Here is a 17,864-nt window from a genome sequence, read left to right as displayed (position 1 = left end):
CCAATTCTCTTTGCTCCCTCATCCCAGCTGCCACAAGATTTAATCATTTGCTCCACTCTTATCACTTGACACCTCCTACATAATTCTGTTGTTACACAATGGATCTGTGGTTGCTTAATATCTGCCTGTGATGGAGTTGGGATGTATCGTCCTCCCAGAACTCATGTGGAAATGTGATCCCCAATGTGACAGTGTTGGGAACTGTTTGTGTCATGGGTGTGGATCCCTTATGGATAGATTAATGCTCTCCCTGGGGGTGGGGTCCTGAGTGAGATCTCACTCTATTAGTTCCCGCAAGAGTTGGTTGTTTAAAAGACCCTGGCTCTCTCTCTCTTGCTTCCTTTTGCCATGTGATCTACTTGTACCTGCCACTTTCTGCAGTGAATAGAAGCAGCCTGAAGCCCACACCAGATGCAGCTGTCCCAGAATCATGAGCCAAATACCCCTCTGTTCTTTATAACTTACCCAGTCTCAGGTGTTCTGTTATAGCAACACAAAACAGACTAATACAGTCTATATATCTGTATTTGCTGCAAGACACTAGGCTGCGTAATGTCAGGGACCTGGTCTTGCTCATCTGTGCATTCTCAGGGTACTGGGAAGTCTCCGGAAGGTACTCAAAAACCATTGGTTGTGTTAACAGAAACCACACGCTCTGACTGGCAGGGCTGGGCTTTCACACCTCTACCCAGCCACGTTAAATCAGGATTCTCACTGATGTCTGCAATGCTAGCATCTGAAATTTCTTTTGGTTAAATTGCACATAAAAGGATGCTCAGAGATTTCCAGGAGCACTCAGTGGCGAAAGCTCAGGACTCTTGGGATGTGCACAAGAACTTCACCCACCTCTAATTGGCCTAATTTCCCAAACAATGAGGAGACAACATTGCCTTTGTTTTGTGAATCAGCTCAGGAAATGGAGGCAAGGCCTCAAAGACTGAGTTCAGGTTTGGAGGGGAAAAAAAGAAACAAAACAATCAAGGAAGATAAGAAAGCATTAAATTTACCACTGAGGTCTTTAGAGCTTCAGCTAAGAAGGCAGATAAGTAGCAGGCAGCTGGGAAATGTGAACCAGCTCTGGCAACATAAAACCCCAGTTGGAGGAATCTGGACTCCTCTGACTCCAGATTCCAAAACAAACCACGTCTCTAAAAGTTCATGGAATTACAGTAAATTATTGTTTGGGATTTTAATTGTTTTCGTTTTATCTTGCTGATTGAGAAGTTGGGGATTTTTTAAAAAATTTTTTCAAATTAGTTGTATTTGACTCCAACTGACCTACTTCTGAGCGTGGTTATGAACAGATGCTGAACAGCCTAACTACTGTGTCTACTGTCTACAAGGTTATGACGAGCTCCCCAGTATTTCCTCTCTGTGCCTCCTGACCCCCAACACCCCCTCCCCCAAATCCTAGGTCAGGCCCTAAAACTTCTTTGCATGCCAATCAGCTGGGGCTCTTGTTAAAATGCAGATTCTGACTCAGGAGGTCTGGAGCGCAGTCTGAAGATCAGCATTGCTAACAGGCTCCCAGGTGATGCCAGCGCTGCTGGTCTGGGGACAATTACTTGAGTAGCAAGGATCTGCCCCATAGTGTCTCTCCCAGGGAACAAACAAGATGCTCCACTGACGCGTGGGAAGAAAGTATTAGACCTTTATTTATGTTAATTTTATCTAAAAATATGAAATCTCAACAAACACGGGTACGCTCCCTTGGTCCACCTGTCAGATGACTTCCCACCAGATCATGTGAAAGGAATGCTGAGGAAAGGGAGGAAATAAAATTCTGCAGCTCAGAGGGGTAGACAGGAGTGGACTCATTTGCTCGTTCCCATTCAGCTTCCTGCAATATGCTGAAATGTGTATGTCACAGAATTTACGGAATACATTATCTAGTTTCCACTAAACTAACCCTCACAAAATGTACAGGAGGCTTAAACAATGCCAGGAAACTCCTATCTAAAGATAACATTAAGAATCTACATCTACCAACCAAACTTGTTCTAGAAAAACAAAACTCTAATGAAGATTATTTGGAATATAGACTTATAGTCATCTTTAATGATGACTTGATAACATATTGCATCTGAAAATAATAGTATATGCATATAATTTTTAAGTAATAATTCCTCCTTTGGGGGGTACATGCGCGAACATTATTTTACTGATGCACAGTCAAGGTTTGGAGACCACTGCTCTATACTATCACCTTGGCTTCCCTTGAACCAGAGAATAAACGTCTTGGCATCCTTTAATCAATCCCCCAACCTACCTTGTCTCCAGTCCTGTGACCCCCACACTCACCCCAACCAATATTTCAGCTGAAGTGGTAGTAGAAAGAGCCAGAAATCACAAACTCAAATGCCTGCAAGGGTCAGGGAGGGATCACAAAATCTTGAGGAGGGAAGAGTGTGTTGGAGACTGGAAAATGCCACCCTAAAATATGACGGTAGGAGAAAACAGAGTAGGTTTTTTCCTTTTATAAGGGAAATTTACATTTAAAAGGGAAATCTTCATTTGTTAGGGTATCTCCCTATCTGTATCAGGAAGAGAGGATGACTCACTAGATTCTCTTATCAATGGAGAAGGCACCAGCTTAAAGATGCATAACAAACTTTACCATTGTTTACCAGCTTTTCCTGGATATCTCTCCATACCTAGACTTCTCCCAACACTCCTATGACCATTTCTTTGACCATTACTCCAATGGCATGATGCCAGACTCCTGGCCTCTCATCTCTGATCATGGTCTACTTTGCCTATATGCCTCTCAAGGTATGGAGCACAAGTGTGCTTGACCAGTGCAAAACATAATAGGACCATCACCTCCTTTTTCTCAGAGAGTATGCCTCTATTGATGGAGCCTGTGATGTCTACCTCCTAAACCTTCTAAGTCTTTTTACTGGAACGAGTCTCCTGCTACATCTTCCTCATTAATAATTCCAGATTTATCTCTTGGAATGTGGGAGATTTTTAGACTTCATATTGTTAGATTTAATTTATTATTTTTTAGTATTACCATCTTTGTATGTGTGTAATGTATCCTTATATTTTTTGCCTTCCCAGCATCTATTTGCCATTCTTTTTGTAACGGCATATCTATTTCTTTTACATGCAGCCTTAGTGGTACTAACATTCAAGGCAGTTCGCCTTCTTTTGACCTAGGGATCGAACATTACCCAGGCTATACCATCCACTCTCCACTCTAATACCAGGGACATGAGAATTGAAAGCAATTGAAACAGATACATCATTAATTCCTGTTATCCAGAATTTCAGTGCATCCTTTCCACAACTTGTTATTCAACTCTTATTTCAATTATGTGACTTCCCCAGTATTAGTCTCCTATTGCTGCTGTAACAAATTACTACAAACTTAGTGGCCTCAAACAGCACAAATTAAGGGTCTAGCAACCAAAATATATTTTAAAACCTCTTGCAATGCAAAAACAAAAGGATGACAAAATAAAAAAAAGGTCTTAAATAGATATTTCTTCAAAGAAGATATATAAATGGCCAACAAGCACATAAAAAAATGTTCAACATCATTAGTTATTAGTGAAATGCAAATAAGGACCATAGTGAGGTGTCCCTTCCCACCCAGTAGGATAGCTATGATCATAACTTAAAAATAAACAGAAAGTAACGAGTGTCAATGAGGATGGAGAGAAATTGCAAGTCTCGTACATTGCTGGGGGGAATGTAAAATAGCTCAGATGTTACAGAAAGCAGTTTGGCAGTTTCTCAAAAAATTAAACATAGGATTACCACATGACGTGGCAATTCCACTCAGGTCTATATCCAAAAGTATTAAAAACAGGTACTCAAATTAATACATGTACATGCATGTTCATAGCAGCACTATTCACAACAGCCAAAAGATAGAAACACCTTAAATGTCTATCAATAGATGAATGAATAAAGAAATTGTAAAATATATGTACAATGGAATATTATTCAGCCATAAAAAGGAATGAAGTACTGATACATGCTACAACATGGATGTACCGTAAAACTTTATGCTAAGTGAAAGCAGACAGACACAAAAGGTCACATAATGTATGATTCCATTTATGTTAAATATCCAGAATAGATAAATTCATAGAGACAGAATATAGATTGATGGTTACTGGTGGAGGTGAGAGACAGGAATGAGGAGAAACTGCTTAATACGTGTGGAGCTTCTGTTGCGGGTGATAAAAAAGTTCTCGCATGAGATAGAGTGGTGGTTGCATAACATTGTGAATGTACTAAATGCCACCAAGTTGTTTGCTTTAAAATGGTCAATTTTGGTAAAAGTCAATAACAGAAGGGACATTGGAAACTGTACAAACACATGGAAATTAAACAATATGCTCCTAACAATGAATGGGTCAAATAAGAAATCAAAAAGGAAATTTAAAAATTCCTAGAGAAAAATGAAAATGAAAACACAACATACTGGACTCTATGGGATATAGCAAAAGCAGTTCTAAGAGGAAAGTTTATAGTAATAACACCTACATCAAAAAAGATGGAAGACTTCAAATAAACAACCGAGCATTATACCTCAGGAAACTAGAAAAACAAGAACAAATCCAACCCCAAATCAGTAGAAGGAGAGAAATATCAAAAGTCAGAGCAGAAATAAATGAATTAAAGATTAACAAAAACAATACAAAAGATAGATGAAACAAAGAGTCAGTTTTTCAAAAAGATATAGAAAATTGATAAACCTTTAGCTAGACTAACAAAGAATTAAAAAGACTCAAATAAATAAAATCAGAAGTGAAAAAGGAGACATTATAACTGATACCACAGAAATACAAAGGATCATAAGAGACTACTATGAACAACTATATGTGAACTGGAAAACCTAGAAGAAAGAGATAAATTCCTGGACAGATACAACTTACCAAAGTTGAATCATGAAGAACCAGAAAATCTAAACAGACCAATAATGAGTAATGAGATTAAAGCAGTAATAAAAAGTCTCCCACCAAAGAAAACCCCAGGACCAGATGGCTTCACTGCTGAAATCTACCAAACATTCAAAGAAGAACTAATACCAATTCTTGAACTCTTCTGAAAAATTGAAGAGGAGAAAATACTTCCAAACACATTCTACTAGGACAGTATTATTCTCATACCAAAACTGGAAAAAGACACAACAAAAAAGAAAACTACAAACCAATATCCCTATAAACACAGATGAAAAATCCTCAACAGAATACCAGCAACAAAATCTAACAACACATTAAAAAGATCATTCACCACGATCAAGCAGGATTAATCCCAGGGATTCAAGGATGGTTTAACACATGCAGATCAATAAACGTGATACATCACATCAACAAAATGAAGGGGAAAAACCATATGACCATTTCAATAGACACAGAAAAAGCATTTGATAAAATCCAACATCTCTTCATGCTAAAAATCTCAACAAATTAGGTGTAGAAGGAATATGCCCCAACTCAATAAAGGCCATATACAACAAATCCACAGATAATATCACACTGAATGGACACAAACTGGAGGCTTTTCCTCTATGACCTGGAACAAGACAAGGATCCTCTCTTTCCCCACTCTTATTCGATGTAGTACTGGAAGTTCTAGCTGGTGCAAAAAGGCAAAATAAAGCAATAAAGAGTATCTGAATCAGAAAGGAGAAAGTCAGACTTTCCCTATTTGCAGATGACATGATCATATACCTAGAAAACTCTAAAGACTCCACAAAAAAGCAATCTTGGACAAAAAAGAACAAAGTTGGAGTCACTACCTAACTTCAAGATATAGTATAAAGTTAAAGTAACCAAAACAGCATGGTACTGGCATAAAAACAGACAAATAGGCCGATGGAACAGAATAGAGAGCCCAGAAATAAACCCACACACTTACAGCCAATTGATTTTCAACAAAGGTGCCAAAAGTATACACCAGAGAAAGGACAGCCCCTTCAATAAACAGTGTTGGGAAAACTGGATATCCACATGCAGAAGATTGAAACTAGACCCCTGTCTCACACCATACACAAAAATCAACTCAAAATGGATTAAAGACCTAAATTTAAGACCTGAAACTACACAACTATTAGAAGAAAGCATAGGGGAAATGCTACACAAAATGCAAGTGGGCAGTGATTTTTTGAACAAGACTACAAAGGCACAGGCAACTGAAACAAAAATACACCATGGGACTACATCAAGCTAAAAAGCTTCTGCACAGCAAGGGACACAATCAGCAAAATGAAGAGACATCCTACAAAATGGGAGAAAGTGTTTGCAAACTACACATCAGACAAGGGGTTAATATCCAGAATATATATGTATATATGGAACTCAAACAACTCAACAGCAAAAAAAAAAAACAACAAAAAAACAAATAACCCAATTTAAAAATGGGCAAAGGACCTGAACAGATGTATCTCAAAAGAAGACATACAAATGGCCAATAGGCACAGGAAAAAATGCTGAAAATCACTAATTGTCAGGAAAATGCAAATTAAAACTACAAAGAGATATCGTCTCACTCCAGTTAGAATGCCTATTATCAACAAGACAAAAAATAACAAATTCCAGTGAGGATGCAGAGAAAAAGGAACTCTCCTACATTGTTGGTAGGAGTGTAAACTGCTACAGCCATTGTGGAAAACAGTATGAAGTTTCCTCAGAGAACTAAAAATAGATCTACCTTATGACCCAGCTATCCCACTACTGGGTACTTACTCAAAGGAAATGAAATCAGTATATAGAAAAAACACCTGCACTCCCGTGTTCATCACAGCACTATTCACAATAGACAAGAAATGGAATCAACCTAACTTCCCATCAATGGATGAATGAATAAAAAAACTGTGGTATACAGACACAATGGAATACTATTCAGCTATACTATTAAAATAGTAATTAATACTATTCAGTATTTAATAATAGTATTAAATACCATTCAGTATTTAATAATACTATTAAAAAAATAAAATCCTATCATTTGCAGCAACATGGATGGAACTGGAGACCATCATGTTAAGGGAAGTAAGCAAGGCCCAAAAAGACAAATACCTCATGGTCTCACTCATGTGGAATCTTTTTTAAAAAAAAGTAGTTCTCATAGAAGTAGAGAGTAGAATAATAGTCACCAGTGGCCAGGAGGGGAAATGGGTGGGGCGAGGAACAGTGGGTACGAAACTATGCTGTCGACCCTAAGTGAATCAATGTACAGTATAAGCATGTATTGAAACAACACACTATACCCCACAAATATGTACAAATAAATGTTAAAATAAATAAATAAAATGATCAATTTTGCTTTGTGAATTTCATCTCAATTAACACACACACACACTTACTCTCTCACAAGGTCTGGAGGTCATGGGCCGGCCCGTGGCTCACTCGGGAGAGTGCGGTGCTGACAAGGTCTGGAGGTCAGAAGTCCTAAAATTAAGGGACTGGCAGGGCCATGTTCCTTCTGGAGACTCTAGCGGAGAATCCACTCCTTACCTTTTTTAGCTTCCAAAGGCCACCTGCATTCCTTGGCTTGTGGCCCCTTCCTTCATCTTCGAAGCCAGCAGCATCCCTAAATCCTTTTCTCTCTTATGTCTGCTTCTGTCATCAATCTCCTTCTCTAACTCTTACCCTCATGCATCCCTCTCATAAAAAGCCTTGTGATTACACTGGCTCTACCTGGATAAGTGAAGATACTCTTCCCATTTCAAGATCCTAATCCAATCTGCAAAGTCCCTTTTGCCATGTAAGGTAACATATTCACTGGTTCCAGGGATTCAGATGTGGACTTCTTTGGGAGGCTACTTCTCTACCACACCACCACATCCCTTTAATGAACTTCTTCTCTTGCTTAAGTTATCTGGTGTCTGTTGCTTGTAACCTTAACTGATAAAATGCTTCCCATTTTTAAACACTGTGTTCTAAATGAATAGGAAACATGAAAGTAACAAGCAGGATTTGGTGATTTCTTGACCATAACAGAGAATGACTCAGGAAATCTGTAGGATTTTTATGTCTAGCACAATGACTTCCCCGGGATCAAGGAAGCCAGGCGAGCAGATGCTAGTAAGTGTCTGAAGGCTGAATGAATGAAGGCATAAGAAACAATAGGAAGTTTAGCCAAAGCTTTTAATCAGAGGATATAGAAGCACAGGTGAGACTGCATGGAGGAGCAAGGAAACAGGAAAGTGTATTATGTATAAAAATCCAAGTCAGAAGGCAGTTTAGCACATATTACAGGAAAGTTGCTAACCACTCTTTGTTGTCGGGTGACACCCTCCCACTGCCAGGCCTGAGTCTGAGAAAGAGGTCACCTCAGCTCCAGGAAGTCCTGATGTTCCCAGACAGAATTAGCAGCTTTCTCTGTTCCACAAATACATATTGAGCACTTGCTGTGTTGCACTGAACTATTACAGTCATGGAACAGGAGGAACGTGCTTTAGTTTTCCCTTCGCCACTGCCTGACAGTGCCTGGGACACAGAGGGGATTCACATGCCTTCCGCGTTAGGAAAAGCCAAGTGCCAGCACAGCTCAGAAAGAGAGTCGTTTTAGACATTAGCTTTCAAAGGCATCTCTACGTTTATTCGGTTTCATACAGACCCTTCACTCTATTTTTAAAATCAAGTATGGAATCACAGAATCTTCAGGTGCTTCAGGAATCTACTTAGTTCAGTAACTTTTAGGACCAGTTTACCAAAACCTGGCATTGGTTTTCACAGGCGCATTTCTTGCAAGCTCTGCTGGCCTGATGGGCAAATAAATACTTCGTTGTGGGGGCAGTCTAACTACCTGATAGGCCAGGCCACTTCATTTCCCTGAGCCTCTTAAGGGTGATTGCTATTTGACTGCATCTGCCTTAAACAAACTATTGTCGATTCATTTGGCTTTGACCTAGAAGTTTTACTCATGCAAAACGGAGTGAGCTAGTTGTTTTATTAGGAAATCAAGGTTCCCAGAAGAGCAAAGAACACCCTTTGTTCAATGCATCATCTTAAGTTTCAGGTATCACTTAAATTTTATTCTCAAAAGCCATAGCCTGAGTCAGCTCTGCTTTTATAGGTGCATGTTTGTTGAAAGGGGCAGGGGTTGTTTGTTCATCCGGGGTGGAGAATGCACTGAGGGTAGCTGGATATTGCCTTTTTCCTCTCCCCTAAGGTTACAGCCTTTAGTCAGTAAACACTGGGTAAACCGTAGGTTACCGAAAGCAACACTGGTAGCCGGAGTTGGCGTGAAAGTACACTGTCTCTTGGATGGTCAATGCTGGATTTTAATTAGGACCATCCAAAGTTATTGCCTTCAGTACCAACAACTTAACTTCCTAAAACGATGCTCTAAAAACTGTCTTTTATAATGAGACAAACATTAAATAAGAGTCAAATCAATGCCCCTTCTCCCACCAAAGGATAAGGAAATAATGTCAGTTTTAAACTCAGCAAAACTCTTACATTTTCCTAATTCTTTGTAGTTGATTCTTAAGCAATTTCTCCTTGTAAAATAAAGCTTCCAGGCTCAGACTTTGCACCACAGGAAACTGGTGTGTCCACGTTGTCAAGGGAGAAGAGGTAAGATTCACAACAAAACCAATGTGACCTAAAGACATACGTGTGAGCACAATTTCACATTTCCTACATACCATGGAATGTCCCTCCTCTTTGATTCTCTGCTAGGAGGATGTCATGTGGCTACCAGATGTCCCACATTTTCCATGACAGCTCTGATTTTATATATTTTGTCCCACTGTCCCACAAGTCTGCTCACAGTTGTCAAAGCCGCGTGAACCAGTTTGCTTCAGAATGAGAGGCGGACGTCGCATGGCCCAGGGCAAGGGGACTCACCCCTTTAGAGACCCATTCATCCATGCCACAGGCAAAGGGAACTCCTGGGTCGCACACATTTAAGAAAAATAAGATTTGCACAAAGTGATTAGGCAGACACTGTTACTTATCGATATAAACTTCCCCACAGCAGCTCGTTTTCAGAGAAGAAATTCTAGAACTTAAGTGGCTCTTAGACTTTATCTTATTCACTTTTCTGATTAGAAAACCATGGGCCACGCATCCAAATAAGGAAGAATGACATGTTGCACACAGGAAACATACTTTTAAACATTTGAAAGTGTTACGGCTACAGGCCACAGACAATAGGCCAGACATGGCTTCAGGGCAAGAGATTTCACGTTCTTCTCTAGGACTAAGGACATGCGGGTCACTACCTTGAAAGAATTGGTAAACCTAAAGTCACCTCATGTTTAGTGATAGACAATGAATGACAATGTTAACTTGCTCTAAGAGACGAGCCTTGCCCTCCGGGAAGGCAGACATTGCACTGAAATACTGCATTTTCAAGACAATCGCCCATTGTTTCTGAGAATTGCACTCATCGTACCCTTCCTCCCGTGGCGCTTTACCTACTGCGTCAAACTGCTTCTTAACATCAAGCCCTCCTGGCCAAATCGAATGCTTCAGCCCTTGCCCTCCGATCTTTGAGTATCTGGTGTGAAGTTACAAGGTGATAGAGTTACTAGGTTAAAAGAAATAATAGATTTCGCTCCCTACCTCTCCTAACAAATCTGGGTACACCAGCGAGGCTAACTATCCAGGCTTTACAATCAAATGTTCCTGCATTCAAATTTTGGCCCCTCACTCCCTAGCTGTATAAGCTCAAGGGACTCCCAGTAGTCCCCATTTTCTCATGTGACAGAGTAGCACAGTGCCTAGCTGTCTCTGACCTAATGCATCTCTAGAGTGATGTGGATTATTCTTCCATCTGGTAAACCCACTCCCTTGCTCAAAAACCTTCATTAGCTCACCATTCTAACAGGATAATTTCAGACTTCTTAGCTGGCCCTGGCCCTCAAGGTGCTCTGACCTGCTTTCCAGATGGATTTCCCACAGTGACTCTCATGCATGCCACATTCTAGCTTTATGTCAACCACTCAAGTTTCTTTTTCATGTTCACCACTTTCCTCTCTCAGCCTATGTTGCTTAAATCCATCCCCTAACATTTAAGTCAGATGTTGTAAACTAATAACTGTGTGAATGTGTGTGAGGGTTTACCTTCATGGCTTCTTAGTATGCTTTTATTAGTTTTCAAAAATTGGGAGTTTTCACCAAAAAAAAGAGGAGATTTCTAGATTCTAATGAAATATAGGATCTGGCCATCCTGGGCCTACATTCCCAGGAGGCAACCACTGACTTTGCCTTAGTTGCCACCCCTTTAAGGAAGACCAGTCTTCTCCAGTTTACCCCAGTCATCACCATTGTCTATAGTACCACACCAGCCTGATTCACTCAGTAGGCTGCCTGCTTGGCCCTCTGAAGGCATTCCCATTTGTAATCCCTGATCTAAATCTTACTCATCCTCAACCTTTCATAGATTCTTCCTTGTTTCTTCTGTATTAAAAATAATTTTTCTTCCTCTTTTTTAGCTCCAGGAGCTGTGTTTGTTACTACATGTATCCGGTCTCCTCATCATATAAAACTTTCTATTCTTGCTTTATTGACCTTCCTAAGTACGAACCTCTTGACAACAGAACCCATAACTGGACTGCACCTTACTTAGCACCAGATACAAGCAAACATGTAATCAATACTTTCAACTGGACGAAAACCAGGTATCTAATCATGAAAAGTCACATCTCACAAGGCAAGCAGACTTTTATTCCTGGGCTGGGCTAAGTTTCAAGGATCAGTTAGGAAAAGGCACTAAGTGAGCTGGGGATGAAGGGCAAGGAGTAGGGTCCACTTAGGACGGAGAGGGACTTGCACTTAGAGGCCTGATGCTCAATTCAAGTTTTGTCCTAGATTCATATGCAGGGAAAAACATTCCTTACACTCTTTAATGAGAGATGTATTGTAATTCCATATTTGGCTAGCACTTAATTTTGTTCTGTGTATTGCCACAGACGTTATTCCTTTAGAATCACACAAGGACCATGAGCACCAAGGCAGTGTTACTACCGCCAGTTACAGGGTGGAAGCTGAAGCTGTGTTTTGCATGACCAAAAGACCCTCCCCAACACTCCTGCCTTCTGAAGGTGGAAACGGATGCATGACATCTGAGCTGGACAGCCACGTGTCAGTCTGCACCATCTAAGCTCTGATCAGGGCCGTTACAGCACATCCTGCAAAGAATCACAATCACTCACTTTTCTACAAATTCTCCTTTTAACTGTGCTGTCCAGCTACACATTGGCAATGCAGAGAAAGGCTGAAAGAAAAATTCAGGTCAAATGTGCACAGAGCTGTAAAAGCTTGCTTTAAAGTAGTTGTTTTACTCTTCTCACCTAGTGAGCACATGAGAACTTCTGGTAATGCTGAAGCCACTTTCTACTGTACAGTTGTGCACCATTTACAAAGTACTTTGTAGAACCACTTCCTTTTTGCCTAATGCATCAGAGAATCTAAAGAGTCCATTCACAAACAACGCTTCATTTGCTGGGTTCTCTGTAGCACAGGGGAGGGCATGTGGTTGGGCAGGGAGGGGTGAGATTACCTCACTGCACAGACTACGTAAACTGGAAACAGTTACAGGGATAAGGAAATAATTTAGCAGCAACATTTTAGAGCAACAGACTAAAAAAGGCTACATTAGGGCTGGGAGTTTAGAGACTGGGGCAGGGGCATTCCTTGAATCTAGGCTCATGTTTTTCCAGATATTCAGCATTTCTAGTTTAAGGTGGAGACTATGTCTGCCCTGCCAAGAAAGGCACAGGTGGAGTTTCAGAAGCGCATCTGTACTCGCCAGTCTCTCTACATCAGCTCCAAGTGGTGGAAAGAAAACGTGCCTTTCTGTGGACCATCCTGTGCTCTGGTCTCCAGCTGCCTCTAAATAGGGTAAGAACTAAAAACAGATTAACACACGTTTTACACCCAAAGTGTCAGGTATTTAGAGGCAGTCTGCTGAGTTCTGAAGAACTTGAGCTGAGATGACACCCAAAACTATAGAGCTGGTCAGTCTTGGTAAAATGTCCAAGTCTCCCCTAGTCTCTGTTAACTTTGAAATGGGTCCCGCACGCAATTTGAAAACTTAATACTTTGGCTAGTGTCTATAGAAGGTGAAAGGAATCAAAGGACTCATCACCTGTAACGACAAACTCTGTCCTGAGTTATGACTGAGCTTGTAACTAGCAATCCTTTTTCAAAATGAAAGATTCTGGGGTTGACCCTGGCCCTGCTGAGTTTGTTCAAGTTTCCAGTCAATGACGGTGCTTTCCCTGTGTGTGCGGAGAGCAGCCTGCACCCAGCAGGTTCACTGCAAACAACTCCGTTTCTGTTTAAAGCAGTAGACTGTAATGAGTTAAGAGAGCACTGTGGGGCCCTCAGAACAGGAAATAGTGCCCAGCATCTGTGTGCAAGTGTGAAGTAAGCTAAGCCACTCATGTTGCCTCGCTCTGCCTAAAATGCCATTTCCCAGAATGCCCACCTCTCTTCAATGCCCAGGTCAAAAGATAACTGTAGCAAGAAATCATCTCTGACTACTGCCTCTGATCACACTTTACACCCCTCGCTTGACACCAGTTATAAATGCCGTAGGAGGTAGGTAGCTGTCTGTCATGTTTTGTGCCCCTGATAGACTGTGGGCCACTATTGCCACATCTTTTATATTTGCATTTGCCACACCACTGGGCAGTACACAGAGGCTGATGCTTGATGAATATTTGTTAAATTAATGTCTGGATTTATTCTTTGCCTTGGCTTACCAAGATTGGAGGAGGCTAAGTGAATGAATTACAGATGGAAGTGTGCTGTCTCCACCCCAAATAGGCTACCACAGCTTCATGAGCACAGGGGAGGATTCTTCGTGTCAAATGCCTTCAGTGCTTCTTCCCAGCTCTTTGTTCATATTAACAATAACTACCATTTAGTGAGAACTTTGCACGACTCTGTGCTAAGCAAGTGCAATACACACGCCCCATCTTGCCGAAGATGAAACCAGAGCGATTTAACATCTGTGAGCCTGAGGTCGCACAGGAAGGGGCAGCAGCGGGATTCGACCTCACAGCTTGTTCTTTTATCCAGCCCATCCTCCTCCCTTCCGAACCGTTGTTCTCAGGGCAAAATGCTGATCGTGTGATTGTAAAACCCCGCATCTCTCATTTCCTTTTGGCTTCCTGCTGCTCTCTAACCCACGCTATCACTTGACAGGCATGTGAATGTGATAAAGCAAATCTGGACAGCACCACAGACAGGAAATGAATTTTATTGTGGCAAAATTCAAATTGCAACTGTTTTGACAAGAGAGAGATAGGAAAGAAGCACTCAAAGCTGTTAGGGATGTTTTCAAAAGACAAGCGCCTCTTCATGGACATGGCTGATTTTTTTTTTTTTTTAAACAAAGACAAGATATGAGTCCTTTGGCAGATTGCCCAAACACAGGGCTATTTTATCTCCCAAGACAGGGAGAGTGGAATGGCACACGGGGGTTCACTCAGACCTGCAGCGGGGAAGCTGCTGTCTCCCCGCAGGCTGACCTCCACGGACGCATTTAAGAGCCCTGCATGTAAAGAATGGCCAGCGCTGCAAATGTTTCCGAACATAAGAATGCAAAGCTGCTTCACGTTGTTCTGCCTTGTGACATGCTTCTCTCCGAATGCCAGCCACACCTAAGCTCATCGTCGGCAGACAGTGACACAAAACAAATGTCATCCACTGCATCAAGTATAAACATAAATGTCAGGATTAATTAAAAGAAATAATTTTCTGAGTGATTGAAATTAATCCACGTTCATTAAGCTGATTATAAGAACCTTTAAAGGATAACAGTGTTTTACAATAATTTCTTTGTTTCTAGCCGAAGAGACTTGTTGCATATAACACGGTATTTATGGCATAATTGATGTAGGTTGACTGTTTTTGCCTAGGGTTAGAAATAGAGACTGGGCCGAGAAATCATAAAGGCTCCCTTTTAACAAAGGTTCTTACTCTCCCCTGCACGTTCTCCCCCCAGCATCCCATAATGAGTGCTTCCGATACTGTGGTGTGATATGTCATAGATTAAATGCCTGTTGGGGGTATTCTTCAGGTGATAACATCAGGGAAAAGAAAAAAGGGTAAGAAATTAAGCTGATCCCAAAATGTACCAAAAGAGAGAAAAAAGAAGTTTGGGCATTTTACTATCTTATTTCAAGTCTCAAATTTCAAGCCTGGTTAAGTTTGTTGAAGGACAATTTGGTAGCTATTGGCAGCATTTCCAACAAACGACATTCCCTAAGATCTAGTCTGAGCCATTGGAACTGCTCTGACATATCAAACATCTTGCCCACTTTTCAGTTCCTTCTAAAGATGCTACATTTGTACCCTGTAGAGCCCTTTTGGTCTCAGCCTAAACACTTAGCAGAAATGGCTGTAACTAAGTGGCGTTGAATAGACACAGTATAGCTTTAAGACAAAACTGAGTTTTGAAAACAAAACCAGCAGCATCGTGCCTGATCATGTTGAGGAACTTGATGAACATCTGCCTCAATTCAAGATTCTTTTTCCAACCCATCTTCTTCAGTAAGTTTTTTAAATATTAGTCTTGCCTGGTGTTCCATCCTCAGTTCTCTCCTTGGTAGACTCTTTTCCAAGTAGATAGAAAATAAGATATTTCATACAATTCTCTTTTGACTTTCTCCAATATGTTTTTCTGTTAAAAAACTTTTTTCAACATATGGAACTGCTTTCATTTTGTCTATACTGAAACTTGGCTGGTATATAACTTAGTCCATTTAGTCATTTTGTGTTAACGCAGCAATATTTTATGGGGTGAGCAAAGAACTCTATTGTTTTTAGGGATTCTATCACCTAAAAAGTTTAGAACTGACACAAGTATACTCCTGACTGAGCAATCTTTGCATCTCTATAGGAAAGAATGGGACACACTAGATAAATATTGGTCAATTGAATGAATAAGTTGAAATCCTACTCATTATTCCAGATCCGGCTCAAAATGTACCGCCCTAAAGACCGTAGTCACCAAAGTCTGTGGTGGTTTCTGACCTCGCATGTAGTTTATCACGTTATACATTTTTACCTTCCCAGTTAGATTTTACCTCCTCAGAGGTGGTTTTGAAAACTCCTTTGTATCTCTTATAGCACCTGGTATATAGTAGTCCCCCCTTATCCACGGGAGATACATTCCAAGACCCCCAGCGGAAGTCTGAAACCGCGGATAGTACCGAACCCTATGTAAACTGTACTCTCCTATGTATGCATACCTATACTGTGTGGGTACACTGGGCAAGGGGATGATGATTTATGTCCTAGGCAGGATGTAGTGGGCCAGTGTGAGATTTCATCATGCTACCCAGAACAGCCCATGATTTAAAACCTACTAATTGTTTACTTCTGGAATTTTCCATTTAATATTTTCCGGCAGTGGTTGACCACGGGTGACTGAGACTGCAGAAAGTGAGACTGCTGGTAGAGGGGACGACTGCACTGCCTCACAGACAGGATAACACTCAACAACACTTCTGAGTAAACCTAAGATGTAAATTTTCCTCAAATCCAGGAAACTAAAGGATTTGCTGTTATATATTTGAAGATCTCCACTGCTCCTAAAACTCAAGTAAAAAGCAAGGAACCGGGATAAACCCACTGCAGTGGGTTGAACGGCACCCCAGAGTCATTAATGCTTAATCCCTACTGTAACTGCTGAGGTTGGGAAATCCTGTTATTGTAATTGAAAGGCAAGGCCTTGAAGAGGTGATTAGACTGTAGGACCCTGCCATAGTGAATGGTTTGATGGTGGGTGTGGTTCTGACGGCTTTGAAAGGACAGCCCATGAGGAGCTCTCTCTCTCTCTGCACCACCATTCTGATATGTGAGATCCCTGCGTCACTGTCACCACCATCAAGGCCTTCACCAGATGTGTTCCCTGGACTTTGGACTTCCCAGCCTCCAAACTGTAAGCAATAAATTTTGTTTTCTTAGAAATTACCCAGTTCCAGGTATTGTGTTATAAGCAACAGAAATGGACTAATACAGCCACCCTTCATGGAGTTCCTACCAATTCCTATCTATGAATGGAATGCAGAACACCAGCTGGGCTCTAGGCAGAGAGCCCGAGCAGGCTCTGTCCTTCCAGCTGTCTATGCACCAATCAGCTGTTCTAAGGAGTGGTCTCCAGAAGTCCCATTTAAGTGAAGATCACCACAGTAGGCACTGTTGCATCAACCAGTTCATTCAATACTGTGATTTATTCATTATTTATTTGCTGCGCACCTATTCACATCTAAATAATGAACCAAGAGCTGAGGATATAAATATGAGTGACACGGCCTCAGATCTCAAGGGATGACCGTCATTCAGGCAGACTGATATGTAGGTATTTATTAAGCAATTGAATAAATATAAAAAGGGATGAATCCACCAAGTACTACAAGCATTCAGAGAAGGAGATAACTAACTCAGGTAAGAGGTTCAGGAAATTTTTAACAGAACAATTGATATTAGAGTTCAGCTTTGTAAATGAGTGGGATTTTTGCCAGATGTAAAGTAAGGAAATGATATTCTGGACAATGAAATCATCATTGGCAATATAATAGCATGCCTAGAATAACCACTTCTGTTAACATCTTGGTTTGAATTTATTCATCAAGTCATTAGGTCATTTAGTAAAATGAAGGCTCTGGAAGGAAAAGCTACAAAACAGAGAAGTTTTGAATTGGGGGTAGGATAAAGGCTAGGCCCCGCTGCTGGGACACTGAGCATCTCTGGAGGGACTGTGGGGCATTCATGCTCCACACACAGGGTGCTAAGTGAGGGCTGACCTGGCCCAGGGGATTTGCTATGAGAGGTAACCTTTTTCTAATACCCACAAAGGCACTATAAACAAAATACAATATTCATGCAGAAACTAGAGCTGAGTGAATTACAAATGTAACTCAGATAAGCATGCAC

The 17,864-nt window shown here is 40.9% G+C and overlaps 1 protein-coding gene across 1 annotated transcript in view; it reads right to left on the bottom strand.

Moving 5' to 3' along the window:
• The window catches only part of GNA14 (G protein subunit alpha 14), a 180,087-nt gene that overhangs the window by 127,337 nt on the left and 34,886 nt on the right, over positions 1–17,864 (bottom strand). The window lies entirely within an intron of this gene.

This window comes from Cynocephalus volans, chromosome 16 (assembly GCF_027409185.1).
Source record: "Cynocephalus volans isolate mCynVol1 chromosome 16, mCynVol1.pri, whole genome shotgun sequence".
Lineage (NCBI taxonomy): Eukaryota > Metazoa > Chordata > Mammalia > Dermoptera > Cynocephalidae > Cynocephalus > Cynocephalus volans.
Note: the sequence above shows the minus strand (reverse complement) of the source record. Positions and strands in the feature narration are given on the sequence as shown.